The sequence below is a fragment of the Suncus etruscus genome, chromosome 3 (genome assembly GCF_024139225.1).
Source record: "Suncus etruscus isolate mSunEtr1 chromosome 3, mSunEtr1.pri.cur, whole genome shotgun sequence".
Taxonomy (NCBI): domain Eukaryota; kingdom Metazoa; phylum Chordata; class Mammalia; order Eulipotyphla; family Soricidae; genus Suncus; species Suncus etruscus.
Genome location: NC_064850.1, coordinates 1,496,255 through 1,511,376, shown reverse-complemented (window position 1 = coordinate 1,511,376; position 15,122 = coordinate 1,496,255). Strand labels below are relative to the sequence as shown.

Below are 15,122 nucleotides of genomic sequence, written 5' to 3'. Positions count from 1 at the left end.
CCCCTTGTTCCCAGGAAATGTGAATGATTTTGAAGCAAGATTTTAAAACAAACCTCAAATTACTGCTTAGGAAAGTTGTCTTTTCCTTTCCCATCAGTGTGGTGAAGACAAACAAAGGCAGACACCAGTCTGATTGGTTAGTGTAATCCAATTGCCAAGTGCAGCTTCTTTTCTTGTGCCTGCCATGACGAATTTGTGGTTTCTCGAAGTGTTTCTGAATGTCAGACGCGTCAATTAGAAGAGATGGGTGGGAGGCAGCTGGGGAGGGGGCCCTTCAACAATGTTTACCAGGAACGAACAGTGATTGTGCCCAGGTCTGTCTTCCTCCCTCCTCGTTCTTGCAAAGAGCAATTCCCTTATCTGAGAAGATGTTGGGAATGGAACAATTAAATTAAAGACGCAAAGGTTTGCCCACTGCTGGTGGCAGCTCCAGGCTGGGCCGTGTGTGACCCCCCCACCCCCGCTTCCAAAAATCTGTCCTTGCTTTTCCTTCTGCGAAACACCACAATGCTCTCGCTCAGAGATCAGGGCACTTTCAGGGAAAGGCTGATTAGGTGTTCACAGATTCTTGGGCTCAAGGTGTTTATTTTCCAAGCCTCTGGTGATTTTTTTTTCCTCCTACTGAAACTCTATTATATACGCTTTTGTTGTCAGGGCTGAAGCCTGTTGTTTCTGCAAACACAACAATGGGCCTGAAGATCAGGGTTGCATATTACGGGCCTAGCAGCCCAGCAGGCCTCCGAGTTTGTATCAACCCTATAAATTCCTGGCATCAGGCCTCTTTACTCCTAGTAATTAATCTTTGTTCATCAATGCTGTCATGTTACAGCCATTTTATTAAGTTTCTGGCCTCTACATAGTCGGTATCACATGCCTTTCCCTCATCCGTGTCAGAAATGGAAGTAGGCAACTAGCAAAGCTTCCAGTGAAAAGAGTTTCCTCTTCCCACTTCCTTTTCTTCCTTGACTGTCAGGCCTTGCAGAAGAGCCACCATTCCTTCCACCTTCCTGGAAACTGGTCCCCAGCTCCAGCGTGAAGCATAGGTGTTCTGGTTTCCTCTCTCCCCTTGTCTGTATAACTGCTTAAATATGAGATGCTTGAAAATAATAATAATAATAACAACAACAACAACAATAACAATAATAGGGGCCGGAGCAATAGCACAGCAGCAGGGCATTTGCCTTGCACTAGCCAACACAGGATGAACCAAGGTTTGACTCCCAGCACCGAATATGGTCCCCCAAGCCTGTCAGGAGTGGTTTCTGAACGAAGAGGCAGGAATAACCCCTGAGTGCTGCTGAGTGACCCCCAAAACAAAAAAAAAAAACAAAAAAAAAAAAAAGAAAAAAGAAAGAAAAGAAAGAAAGGAAAAGAAAAGAAAAAATAGCAACAACAACAATAATAATAAAACAGGGGCCCTGGTAGATAGCATAGCTGGTAAGGTTTTGCCTTGCAAGTGGCTGACAATGGTTTAGTCCCTGGTGCCATAAAAAATCCCATGAGTAGGGCCGGAGCGATGGCGCAGCGGTAGGGTGTTTGCCTTACAGACGACTGACCCAGGACAGACCTGGTTCCATCCCTGGCATCCCATATGATCCCCCAAGCCAGAAAACAATTTGTGAGCACATAGTCAGGAGTAACCCCTGAGCGTCACCGGGTGTGGCCCAAAAACAAAAAACAAAAGTAAAAAGTTCCATGACCACCTACTAGGAATGAGTGATCCCTGAGCACTGTGGGGGTGGCCCACCCCTCCTCCATTCCCCAACCAAAAAAAAAAAAAAAATAGTAGAAAAGCGCAGGAGGAATGGTTTCCTTTCATTTCATGTTTCATTTCATTCCTTTCTCAGAAGGCTCAGCTGGAGGAGAGGCCCCATTCGTCCACTGCCACAGGGCTGACCTCTTCAAGAGCAGGCCGTGGAGCCTAAGCCATCCCTCGTGCCTCGTGTGTCTTTAGGGCGACTGCCATTGCATTGGTGTACAAGGGGGTGAGCTGCTTTTGCTTTGGCCCACTGACCTAATTGCGATAGAGGAGGTAAAATATTTTCATTACCCTCTCCCCCAGAATAGAGAAATCTTCAAAGGCAACCCAGGAGGGAAGCTAGCCTCAGAACCCTCATTTCCCTACCACTGCCCCAGCTTGGCTGTGCATCCCCAAATTAGTCTTCAGTCACCGAACATTGTGGCACCGGGACTGTTGTCGGTTTTGCTTTTAAAAATCATTTCATATTGTAAACCCGGCGATTATTTCATGCTGTTTGAACTATATTTGCAGTCTTTGATCATGCATAAGTAGACTCAAGTTAACTGCTGATAGAATGATGATATTGTTCTTCGTGTTTCTTTCCCTTTTTCTTCCCCGTCTGTAAGGACTCTGTGCCTAGGAGCTGGCATCCAGAAACTTCCATTACTATATTACAACGCGCCTTTGTTTTTTAATTGGTTCAGAATGACCTATTTGCATGACAAACAACATAATTCAGGCAGGAAAGTCTGTTGTGCATAGGCTATGCATAATATATATTTATTGCATTTGATAAATTACTGATTTTTTAAAATTTTGAAAGACGCTGGCTTGGCAAAGAATACCAAAGGGAAGGATGGAGTAGTAGTCACAGCTGCTGATTATTATTATTTGAGCCTGGGCTGGCTTCTCTTTCCTTCCTCCCCTTCCATTTTTCTTCAGGAGTTCCTTTCTATCAGCCACCCTTTTCTGTACCTCACTTCCCAGCAGGAAGATTCTGTACCTCCGCCGTGGGGGCTGAAAATGGGGCGAAATAGGTTTTGAACGGCAGCGTCAAATAAATTCAAGTGCCTTTCTAAATATATTTCGAGATTAAGTAATTAAGGATTGCAAAGCACTTGGGAAAAATAAAGTACCATGTAAGTGCTAAGTAATAAAGAGTAATCATAACAGAAATGAAAGGGTGAACTGCTCAATCTTTCTTCCTTCTTTGCCGCTCAGGATTTTCATCATTTCAGATTTGGCTCCTGAGGACAATTTATTTCTAATGATGAAAAACTGGTTGGGAAGAATCATAATAATGCAATTAAAAAAAAGGTTTGTTTAATGACTTCAAGAGATCATCTTCTCCCCTTATTTTGCCTCGATGACTCCCCACTCCCCAGCAATGCCTGAAGCTTCACCCACTCTGTGGGTTTGGGAGAAACTTAGGCACAAAACTCCCTCTAGAGGTGTTGACCTCAGCGGTGACCAACACGTCCATTTTCTCAACTCAATCATGGACCCAATGGTGCATTTTTGGGATGGATTTGGTATATTTTGTGATCTCTATTATTTTTTAGTCAACTTGAGACCATGCACAATGTCTACTCCTATTTTCCTTGGCAGGTAACAAGTTTTATCCCTGGGGATATCTTTGTCAACAATCTAATGTGTATGGCTATCAAAAATGTACATGTGCATTTTGAAAAAATAAACATACTAGTACTAGAAATGTTTATTTTCATTTTATTTTTTTGTATGATACTCAACAGTACTCAGGGCTTCTTCTCAGCTCTGTGCTCAGAGTTCACTCTTGGAAGGTCTTTGTGGACCATATGGGTTGCTGGGGATCGTACCTGGCTCGGCTGCATGCAAGGCAAGTGCTCTACCTGCTGTACTATATCTCCAACCCCTGTCAATGTTCATTTTCCACTTGTTCTCAATCTTTTATAGGAAGATCGTTCTTGTGCATATGCTTAAAGATATTTGTCTAGAGAGCTCAAAGTTATGCATAGTGGGGATCAAGTCTCTATGGGGTTTTGTTTTTGTTTTTTGTTTTTTGGTCTTTGGGCCACACCCGGCGGTGCTCAGGGATTACTCCTGGCTGTCTGCTCAGAAATAGCTCCTGGCAGGCACGGGGGACCGTATGGGACACGGGGATTTGAACCAACCACCTTTGGTCCTCGATCGGCTGCTTGCAAGGCAAACGTCGCTGTGCTATCTCTCCAGGCCCCCCCCTATGGTTTTTTTGTTTGTTTGTTTGGTTTTGGTTTTTGTGCCACACCTGTCGTTGCTCAGGGGTTACTCCTGGCTATCTGCTCAGAAATAGCTCCTGGAAGGCACGGGGGACCGTATGGGACACCGGGATTCGAACCAACCATCTTTGGTCCTGGATCAGCTACTTGCAAGGCAAACGCTGCTGTGCTATCTCTCCAGAACCCCCTATGGGTTTTTTTAATGTGTGTGAGTGCTGAAAATCAGATATGAAAGGTCAGTGCTATATGACCCTCCACTCCTGATCCAAACCACTATGGATTCTTGTGCTCATGACTTGTAAACTTCAAGTGTAATTGAGATGAATGAGGACCCTAACTTGAACCTAGAGCTGGCCCTAGGTTTATACTTTAAATAAACAAAACTCAGAAAACCAAAAAAACAGGGTTTTTACTTATATTTTATTTATTTCTTTAGTTAGTTAGTTTGTTTTTTGGGGGGTTTTGGGTCACACCCGGCAGTGCTCAGGGGTTATTCCTGGCTTCATGCTCAGAAATCACTCCTGGCAGGCTCAGGAGACCATATGGGATGCCTGGATATGAACTACAGTCCTTCTGCATGCAAGGCAAACGCCCTGCCTCTATGCTATCTCAGGCCCAGGGTTTTTTACTTTTAGAATTAAATGTAGAAATGCATGTTTTATGTATTTTTCAGGATGCTTTTTTAGTTTGCTTTTGAGCTACACCCAGTTTTACTCAGGCTTACTCCTGGTTCAGTACTCAGAGACCACTCCTGACAATGCTAGGAGGAACCATATGTGTTGTTAGGGATCAAATTGGGTTGGTTACATGCAAGGCAAATGCTCTACCCATGGACAATTGCTCTGACCCCCTGGGGTAGCTTTTTGGTACTGTACTACACAGATGACCAAGTTGGGCACTGTTTGATGGCATTCAGGAAATGGGACAGAGAACTGGAGAGAATTGGGATCCAGTGGAAACTCTGAACAGCAGCAACAACTAAACAGAAGAGTTGTTTATGGAAAAGTGCTGGAATCTTTTATTGTAGTTGTTGTCTTTTTGTTGGCTTATTTTCCTAAAGAATGACTCCAGAAAAAATGTTGTATATAGACTCAATAAGTTCTAACCTCAAGGAAAACTGGAATTATAGAAAATGTGAAAATGTGAAAATGTCCAGTTGGAAATAACAGTTTATTTTATTATCATTTTGTTTTGTTTTGTTTTGTTTTTGGGTCCCACCCGGCAGCGCTCAGGGGTTTCTCCTGGCTCTATGCTCAGAAATCGCTCCTGGTAGGCTCGGGGGACCATATGGGATGCCAGGATTCGAACCACCATCCTTCTGCATGCAAGGCAAATGCTCTACCTTCATGCTATCTCTCCAGCCCCATCGCTACTTGATCATTTAAAATTCTTTTTTTTTTTTTTTTGGTTTTTGGGCCACACCCGGTGACGCTCAGGGGTTACTCCTGGCTATGCACTCAGAAGTCGCACCCGGCTTGGGGGACCAAATGGGATGCCGAGGGATCGAACCTCGGTTCGTCCTTGGCTAGCACTGGCAAGGCAGACACCTTACCTCTAGCGCCACCGCCAGCCCCTAAAATTCTTTAACAAATGTTATGTCCTTACCAGCATCTAATTGTACAGATAAGATTTCATTTTTAGAAAAACACAAGTCTTTCGAGATTTCCAAGACGATTCCAGAGTAACCTAGAAGTTAGACATTAGTACCTATTTTCTACATATTTTCACTTTTTAAAAATTCATAAGTAAACTCACTGTGATTCCAAGCTTCCCTTCGTGCTTTGGTAATATGAGAGATATGTAATTCTGGAGCAGACTCAGCCAGAGACTTACAAGGTGAGGAAGCTTTGAGTCAATAAAAGAAAGTCAAAAATGCAAAGTAAGTTCTTTGTTTGAATCTTAACCCTCCACAGATTGTTATATTCTTGCCTGCGACTTTGGTCAAATTGCTTATCCCTCGAGGTGCTTTGTTGCATTAGAGAGTTTTAATGTTCAAAGAGGTGGTGTGAGGATTAACAGCAATTACTTATAAAAATTAATTTTGACATAATGTACTGATCACTTAAAATAGCCCTTTAATAAAACCTTTTTAACTTAAAAAATGTTATGAGTTTTATTATTTTTTTTAAAAAGGCAGGCTTGATTCTTAGAGTAAATATATATACAGAGCAAATGATCCTAACTGTTCAGAACTGGGACTTGATTGATAGCTCCTTTTCAGATCTCATGAGGTGTAAAAAAAAGTCAGGATATTTGGAAGAAATGGTTTTGTTCTTTTTGAGTTGATGTCTTAAGAACACTTTTCCAAGACTTCTAAAATTACTTTTAATTTGGTAAGTATAACTTTTTTTCTGTGCTGACGAATTTTTTAAAACTTTCTTCGAATTCTGAAAATTTGGATTTAATAAGACATGGAAGTAGGACCAAAAGACTCAAAAGAAAATGATACCAAATTCAGGAGTGAGAGTCAAACCCACTTTTCTTAACCTAATGAAGGTTTTCTTAAAAATCCGTGATGAAGCAAAATGAAGATGTGCAGCATGATCATAAAAAATCCTGCTAAAATGAGTTGGGAGACGAAGAACAAATAAAAACATTATTAACATTAAAAATAGATCATACTTTCATAAAATTTTCTGGAGAAACACAATTTGGAAAACTCTCTTATTTGCCATTACCTGAAACAAATATTCAGAGAGATGAATGGAAAAGTATTCATCAGTGCTAGTTAAGGACACAAACACTTAAAATAATACAAAGTCATACTCAAAATTCAGTTCCCAAGTAAAGTTACTCATGTTTTGAAAAACGTGTATAGTCGGTTAGTAATGAAATTTGTGGATTCCAGATTGCAGAGCAAGAGACTTCACTATTCACTCCAGCCCTGAGTCACTTAAACTTTCCTGCCAACTTCCTTTTTCTAGTCTAGATGCTCTGAATTCTCAGCCAAGCCAGCTGGAATGAGCCTTATGCTCTGCTCTTTTGTATGTGGGAACCCGACCACCTTCCCTGGCCTTCCTTGCAGCCCCTTCGAAGGCCACTTTTCCCCAAGGGAAGGGCCCTTCCTGGTGAGGACCAACGAGCCACTCCTGGGTGCCTCTTTGAAAGTGCTTCTGGACAGCCCAAATCGAGGGCATGGCACAGAACGGAGTCCGGGCGGGCTGCTCCCCAACAGATTGTGTAACTGTTGCACCACCAATGTGTACACGTGTGTCACTAATTTAATTTTCCTTTTTGACTGTATGCATTTGTGTAAGGCCTACAGCTGTCCTGTGGTCATCATCTGTCATTGAACTATCACTAAGCCATGCTGGGCTAAGACAGGATTATAGACGACGAACTGCCATGTGCTCTAAATCTTCTTATTTGCCTAGCCTGGAAGGTATGCCCTGTAACATTTGATTGGCAGCGCGCTCCATGCCGGCCATCGACTGGCCAAGGCCTCTCCATTGGTCCTTTGAACTGCTCTCAGGGGCCCTTATTGACATCACCTGCTGGTTCCTGCCAGGCCTGACCTCCAACCTCCACCTCTGGTCTCTCCCCCCACCCCACTGGTTTGGCTCCCCGCTCAGAGCCTGCAAAACGGACCCCATGGCTCTGGTGGCACGTGCACTGTCGAGGGCATATGGCTGGCTGGTTGTGTGCAGAAGGAGGCCTGGAGCCAAGCGGCCCCGGCACTGTTATTGCAGCAGATGGGGGAAGCGTGGCATTCAATATTTAGACAGATGCCACCTCCTTATTCCACCTGTCTGGAAGTTGGACATTGGACAGAACGAACTGTCTGCCTAATGACGAAGGAAACAAAGGACACATTTATGAAGCGCAGCAGAGCAGCATTATTTACTGAGCAAGCACAATGGCCCTTGCTGACCATCACAATAAACATACACTGCTCTTGCTCGGAAAGGCCAAAGCGGGCTCACAATTAACCACAGGAGGAGTGGGGGGAGCGCTACTTTTTACCACCTGTTTTGGGGCCTTTTATGTTTGCCATCGAGGGCAGTAAATAGGACTCTGAGGTGGTGATAAATGCTTGATAAAAATCAGATGTTTTTTCTCAAGGCAGTCCATATTCCTTTTTTTTTTTTTTTTTTTGGGAGAAGCATCCAAACAAGCATCTTTCCCTCCTGTTTGAGATGGTCCTCTCCAATTCAGCCCTCAGTGCATCGTCAGAAAACCAAAAAAGTTCTCTGTGTAACTGCTGTCTTGTATTGGACTAGCCTCGAAGTGATTTTTTTTTCCTTTAACTTCAACATTCTGAGGCTGCTTCACCATTTATAGAGTTAGAAATGAAATATATGGTGTATATTCTTGGAAGATGTAGATTTTTCCTTGCGTGTCCCTTTTATATTTTAGTTTGTAAATTTTTTAAATTCTTTCTGACAGATTGAAATTTGGGGGGGGGGTTAACCATGATTATTCTTTATTTATGTGTAAGTCATTTTCTATTAGTAACCAGCAAGAGAGATTAAGTATGCCATTTATGAATTTCTACTCAGAAGAGGAAAAATTGCCTAGTCTCTTAGAAGCAAACATCATCCTTATTTTATGCATCTTATACTTACCATTATGATTATAGCCACAAGATAGAAGCCTTTTTTCACAGAGGAATAGAAAATGGAATTCTTCAAGCCCAAAGAGAGGCAATGGCTTACCAAAAATAATCAAAAGTTGAATCTTGGCAGAAATGACACACCCCTTGCTTTCATATTGGCCTGTATCATCAGACAAAACCTTATTTAAAAAGACTCCTCACTATGGATTTTCAGAACCATTGCTGATCTGAAAAATCCCAGAATAATCATTCTTGAGGGGAGTCAGTAGTTAATACCTGGTGCCAAAGAACAGGAACCCTTGAAGACTGGAAGATTTGTTTTAGTCTCCTCCAGTTTTAATTTGGAAGGAGCATCTTTTGGGGAAAATGTAATACTTTTCCATCAAGGATTATTTCATAAAATTCCTGGATCTGATAAAAGGCATATGGAAAAAAAGGTGGGGTGTTGCCTTCTTGAAAAACCTAGGACTTGGGAGGTTAATTGCAGATATTAAGACGGGGGTCCTTCAGCTTCTTGCCCTCAAGAAGCCTGGAGCTTCCAAATGACCTGCTCCCAGAAAGAGACTCTCTTTAGCCCATTAACTAATTGATAAAAATGTGAGTGTTTAGAATGAGTTTAATTAAATCACCGAGCCTTACAATTGCCAGCCCATTGGGTAGCTGTGGGGAGATGAGTAACCTCAGTTGGCATTGTAGGAGAATAAAAGATAAAAATAAAAGGGAGCTTAACCAAGATCATTTTGAAAGCTGTTCATTTGAAGACAAAGTCCACATTGGCCTGCAATGTCTACATTTGCTCCTTCAAATGCATTCCCTTGCTGGGGCAGCGCCATCTCTAAAAAAGAAAATAATGTCTTTTTTCTTCTCTGAAAGTGGGCATACTCCACTTTTTACATGAGTGGCTGGGGAATTTTTCTGCCTGAGCATTAAGCTAAATTCCTTTAGAACTTGGACCATTCAAATGTGTCCATTGAGCTTTTGTTGAAGGGCCGGCAAATGTCGCGAATAATAGACATTTCAAAACCCAAAGAGGACTCTGGGACTCGCTACTCTACCCCGAGTCTGTTTCTCACTTGCTGAGATCATGGCAGTCCGGATTCATGATCTCAAAGGCTGAAGCCTCAAAGGGTTGAAGCCCGCCTGGAACCTGGGTGCAGCGGAGAGAAGTCCGCACAGTGGCAGGCCCAGGGCGGTACTCAGTCAACACAATAATCGTGTGATACTTCTGATCATAATTTTTTTTACCATGTCTCTGGCTTTTCGAGTTTTTTTTTTAATAATATCTTTATTTAGGGCCAGAGCGATAGCACAGCGGTAGAATGTTTGCCTTGCATGCGGCTGACCCAGGACAGACTTGGGTTGGATCCCTGGTGCCCCATATGGTTCCCCCAAGCCAGGAGCAATTTCTGAATGCAGAAGCAGTAGCAACCCCTGAGCGTCAACAGGTGTGACCCAAAAACCAAGATATATATATATATATAGATAGATATATAGATATATAACTATATATTATATATATATATATATTTAAGCACTGTGATTACAAACATGTTTGTAGTTGGGTGATCATAATTTTTCAAGCAATCTATTCTTCAGTGTCAAGGACTTTTAAAAGGAATAAGCATGATTTTGAAAGACATAACTTTGAATGCAATAGCACGGATGCCCAGATTCCCTCACAAGCAAATGGTTATACATTCAGGTCTCAGGTGTTCTGCATGTACAAAGTATGATCCCAGCAGCTCAGCTGTCTGAGGTTCCTGGTACCACAAGTGACTTCTGGCCACATCACAGCCATGATGAGTGCCACAAAAATGGGCGTGACCCCTGAAATGCCGTCAATAAAAGGTCTCCATAGTCAGGAATGTGACCTCTATGGAGTGTGTAAAGAGACACTGTAGTGAACTCCAATGTGAACCAAATCTCTGACTTATGTCCCCCCGACTAAGAGTGTAGCCTCTGGTGATCACAGCTCAATATGCACCCCCACATCTAGGTAAGGCTGCAAACCACAGTCATTTCAACAACATCAAAACCTAAGGGAAAGGGGGGGGGGGCTGGAACGATGGTACAGAGGTAGGGCATTTGCCTTGCATGCAGCTGACCCAGGACAGACCTCGGTTCGATCGCTGACGTCCTATATGGTCCCCCGAGCCAGGATCAATTCTTGAGCACAGAGCCAGAAGTAACCCCTGAGTGTTACCGGGTGTGGCCCCCCCCCCAAAGAAACACCTAAGAGAAAGGGTAAGGGGGAAATGAAAAATATTAATAAGTTTGAAAGACTTGCTGAAAATTTTTTTGATTTATTTAAAAAATACAAAAAGTGGGCCAGAGTGATAGTACAGCAGGTAGGGCATTTGCCTTGCATGCAGCGATCCAGTTTCAACCCCCTGCATCCCACATGGTCCTCTAAACATCCAGGAATAATCCCTGAGTGCAGAGCCAAGAATAAACCCTGAGCACTGCTAGGTGTGTCCCCCCCCCAAAAAAAATAAAAATATATCAGATACTAACAATTAAATTATCCTGATGTGTCTGTGAGAATACATACCCTCAGAGTTATTGAAGCATATGGTATGGAAGAAGAAATTGGGTAAGAATGCTGTTTTCTACAGTTTCTTTGAAGCTGATAGCCATAAAATTATGTTATAAATTCCTGAATAGAAGTATTCTTGTTTTGCTTTGTTTTACTTTGGTTTTTGGTTCATATCCAATGATGCTGACTCTGTCTTCGCCTTTCACTCCTGGCAGTACTTAAGGGACCATCTGGGATGCCAGGAAATGAACTTGGGTCAGCCATGAGCAAGGCAAGAGACCTATGTGTTGTACTATCTCTCCAGCCCAGAAAAAGCATTCATTACTTAATTAGCTATTAGTGCCTTGACCAGTAGCTTTGAGAGATTGTTACTTGGTACTGCTAGAAGTGTTCAAATAGGGGTTGGAGAGATAGCACAGTGGTAGGGCATTTGCCTTGCATGTGGCTTACCTGGGCAGACTGGGTTCAATCCCCAGCATCCCATATGGTCCCCCGAGCCTGCCAGGAGCAATTTCTGAGTGCAGAGCCAGAAACAACCCCTGAGCACTGCTGCTGGGTGTGACCCAAAAACCAAACCAAACCAAGTTTTCAAATAATGACTAAACAACAGTTATGTCTAATTTTTTGTGATGTCTGTTGGGTTAACTGATACATTCTTTGTCAATAGACTGTACATATTTATCAGCTTATGCCATTTTTCACATTATTGTCAAGAACATTAGCACTGACTGTGGGTCATATTAATATTGACAATGGGTCACTCATATTCTTTACATTATTAGAAACACAAGCAAAATGTGCTAAGTGCACATTCCAGTTTTTAATCTTTCCCTTTGATTCAATGCCTCCAAGAGGAGGTATTTCCTTTCTGATTATCCTGTCATTCAACGCATGCGAATTAATGAGTGTAACAGAACTTCAGCAGACAGTTTGGTTGCAGGTGTATTCAGACCAAGGGAGATTTAATTACTTGCTAATTGCCCGGTGTCCAAGGTAACATACTATTATGGTTGCGAATGCTGTGGCATTAATCCATTTTAAAGAAGGACAGTGTGGGCCACTGTCTGTATCTGGAGACTTTGGGAGAATGCGGTAGGCACTGGTAGGCCTGCCCTCAGGATGGGGGACAGTAACCTTTTTATCAGTGACTGAATCTTCCATGTCAGTGTGGGATAGGACACCTAGCAGACATTTGATACATACTTAATAAGGGATTGTACATAAAATTACCGGTCAGCTGCATGTCCAGTGTGAATGAGCAGACCACAAAAAGGAAAGTTGTAAGACAATGTGAAAGGCTGAAGTGGAGGGGAAAGGAAACAAAGATTTCCTAAATGCTCTCTATAGATTCAGTACCACAATTTACCTCAATGATCTCATTTGATCTTTTTGGCAGGGGGAAAGTCATAACTAAGATTATACAGTTTTCTCTAAGTGCACTTAATGAGGGGTGGGTAGAAGTGGAGTGCAAAAAAGTTGGGGTGGGTTGGGGAGACAAAGAGAGAGAGCAGTGGGTAAGGCACTTATCTTCCACATAGCCCACCCCACTTTTTGCTTACATTTTATCCTGGGGTACATCAGGCAGTGCTCAGAGGTTACTCCTGGCTCTGCACTGAGGAATCACTCCTGGCTCCTGGCGGGCTTGGGGTACCATATGGGATGCCGGGAATCAAACCCAGGTCAGCTGCATGTAAGGCAAGTGCTCTACCCATTGTGCTATCGCTCTGGCCTTGCCCGCCTTACTTTGATTCCTGGCACTGCATATGGTCCCTGCACATCACCAGACATGACTCCTGAGCAATGCCAAGAGCACTCCCAGGGCACAGAGCCAGGAGTAAGTCCTGAGCACAGCTGATGTGGCTCAATAGCACACCCATTCCCATTACTTTTCAATCTAGAGAGATAATATAGTTATATAAATGTTTATATGTAATATATACACATATGTATATGTATTATATATACACACAACACACACATTGTCCTGGTATTATTTCTAGTCCACTTCCCCTCTCCCTTTCTCCACCTTTTTCAAATTACTATTCAATCTCTATTTGCTCTCTGACCTTGACAAATTAACTGAGAAGCCCAAGTTTTCTTTATAAAATGAAGCAGGTAAGGATAATGCTCAATGCAGGAATAATTATATTAAATCAAATATATAAAATGTATATAGCATAGGGGTTCCAACCAGGTTTAGAAGCAAAGCCTTGCAAGCATGAGGTCTAGAGATCTGGGCCATGGGCCCAGAGAGATAGCACAGCGGTGTTTGCCTTGCAAGCAACCGATCCAGGACCAAAGGTGGTTGGTTCGAATCCCAGTGTCCCATAGGGTCCCCCGTGCCTGCCAGGCGCTATTTCTGAGCAGACAGCCAGAGTAACCCCTGAGCACCGCCGGGTGTGGCCCCCCCAAAAAACAAAACAAAACAAAAAAAAGAGATCTGGTCTCACACCACCTACAGAACTTGAGCACTATCCAGGGGCTCTGTTCTTTGGGATCCTAAGTGTCACAACTATGACAAGTGTGATCCTTGTTGTGCTTCGACAAAGCACGGATAGCTTGTGGTCATTGAAGCAATAAGGAAACAGGAAAGAAAACAAGTTCAGTGTCTGACATAGCACAGGTCATTGATAACTGGTTGCCACTTTAATTTACACTGTAATATCGAGTAGACAACATCATTAACATTTTATAAGTTGACTTCTTATGAAGGCATCATGATTTGCAAAGTTATTCAGAGTAGAGCTTTAGGTGACAATGGTTGAACACTAATCTCACCACCAGTGTCACAGTCCCTCTCACCCCAGTGAGACCTTCTCAACTTATGAGAATCACTAGGTGACACCATCTTGATGGGAAGAAAGCCCAGTCACAGGCATGATGGACTATTAGGTAGGGCATTGCCTTTGCCTCCTACCTTTTCCCTCCTCATTCAATTCTTTTCTTATTTTAATAATTTTTGAGACCAATGTGAATTACAAGTCTTTCACAGTTGTATTTGAAGCACATAGTGACAGTGAATTAGGACCATTCCCACCACCAGTGTTGATCTCTCTCTGCCATAGTTCCCAACCTGCCTCCCAGACCTCCACCCTTAGCGCCCTGGATTGCTAGTGTAACAATCCCTTTTGTGTCTAGCTTGTTGTAGTTTGGGTCTCTTGATTCTATTGTCGTTGACCTTGGGTTGAGTATTTACCATTTTTATTTCCACTCAATGCTCAATTCTCATTTAATTCTTGCCCTTTGCTTCCAAAGAAAACTGATCCCATCATTTGTAAATAGCCAATGACTTTATATATTCATTTTTTTAAGCCTACAGCACCCGGTATTCTCAGGCGGTCTCCCATCCAAGTACTAACCAGACCCGACCCTGCATAGCTTCTAAGATCAGATGAGATTGGGCGCGTTCAGGGTGGTATGGCCATAAATTATATATTCATTTCTTTACCTCATGAGTCTTGCCTTAAAAGTTGGGAGTCAAAGATTATCAGCTATTCACGAAGAATCTGTGTCCTCTTCTTTCTGGATACAGTACATCTGCATTTCCCAAGATTCCTTAAGGGCATGTGACCAAGTAACAGAAGTTACATGGGAACGGCTCAGAGGGATAGATCCTCTGACTGGGCTGGACAGGTGACTGTGAAGTCATATGATGAAGAGTGTAGGCAGGGGTCTCAAACTCAATTTACCTGGGGGCCGCAGGAGGCAAAGTCGGGGTGATCCTTGAGTGCAAAGTCAGTAGTAAGCCTTGAACATTGTGGGGTATGATCCAAGCAACTAAAACAAAACAAAACAAAACAAAACAAAACAAAATGATTCCGCTAGGGCAGGGCCACAAAATGTACGGAGGGCCGTTTGCGGCCCGTGGGCCATGAGTCTGAGACCCCTGGGGGCTCAGTGTGCCTGTTCCTGTGGGGCTGTGCTGACCAGAGCTTTCTCAACCTCTCACATTTCTAGGGTGAATTAAAAGAAAGGGGATGAGTCTGTAGTTTACTAGTAGAGCATATGCCTAGTTTGTATGAGGTCTTGAGTCAGATCCCTAGTAGCATACAC

General features: G+C 42.9%; 1 pseudogene; it reads right to left on the bottom strand.

Moving 5' to 3' along the window:
• Positions 1–14,379: 14,379 nt before the first annotated feature.
• On the bottom strand, positions 14,380–14,498 carry LOC126005368 (uncharacterized; annotated as a pseudogene).
• Between the last annotated feature and the right edge of the window lie 624 nt (positions 14,499–15,122).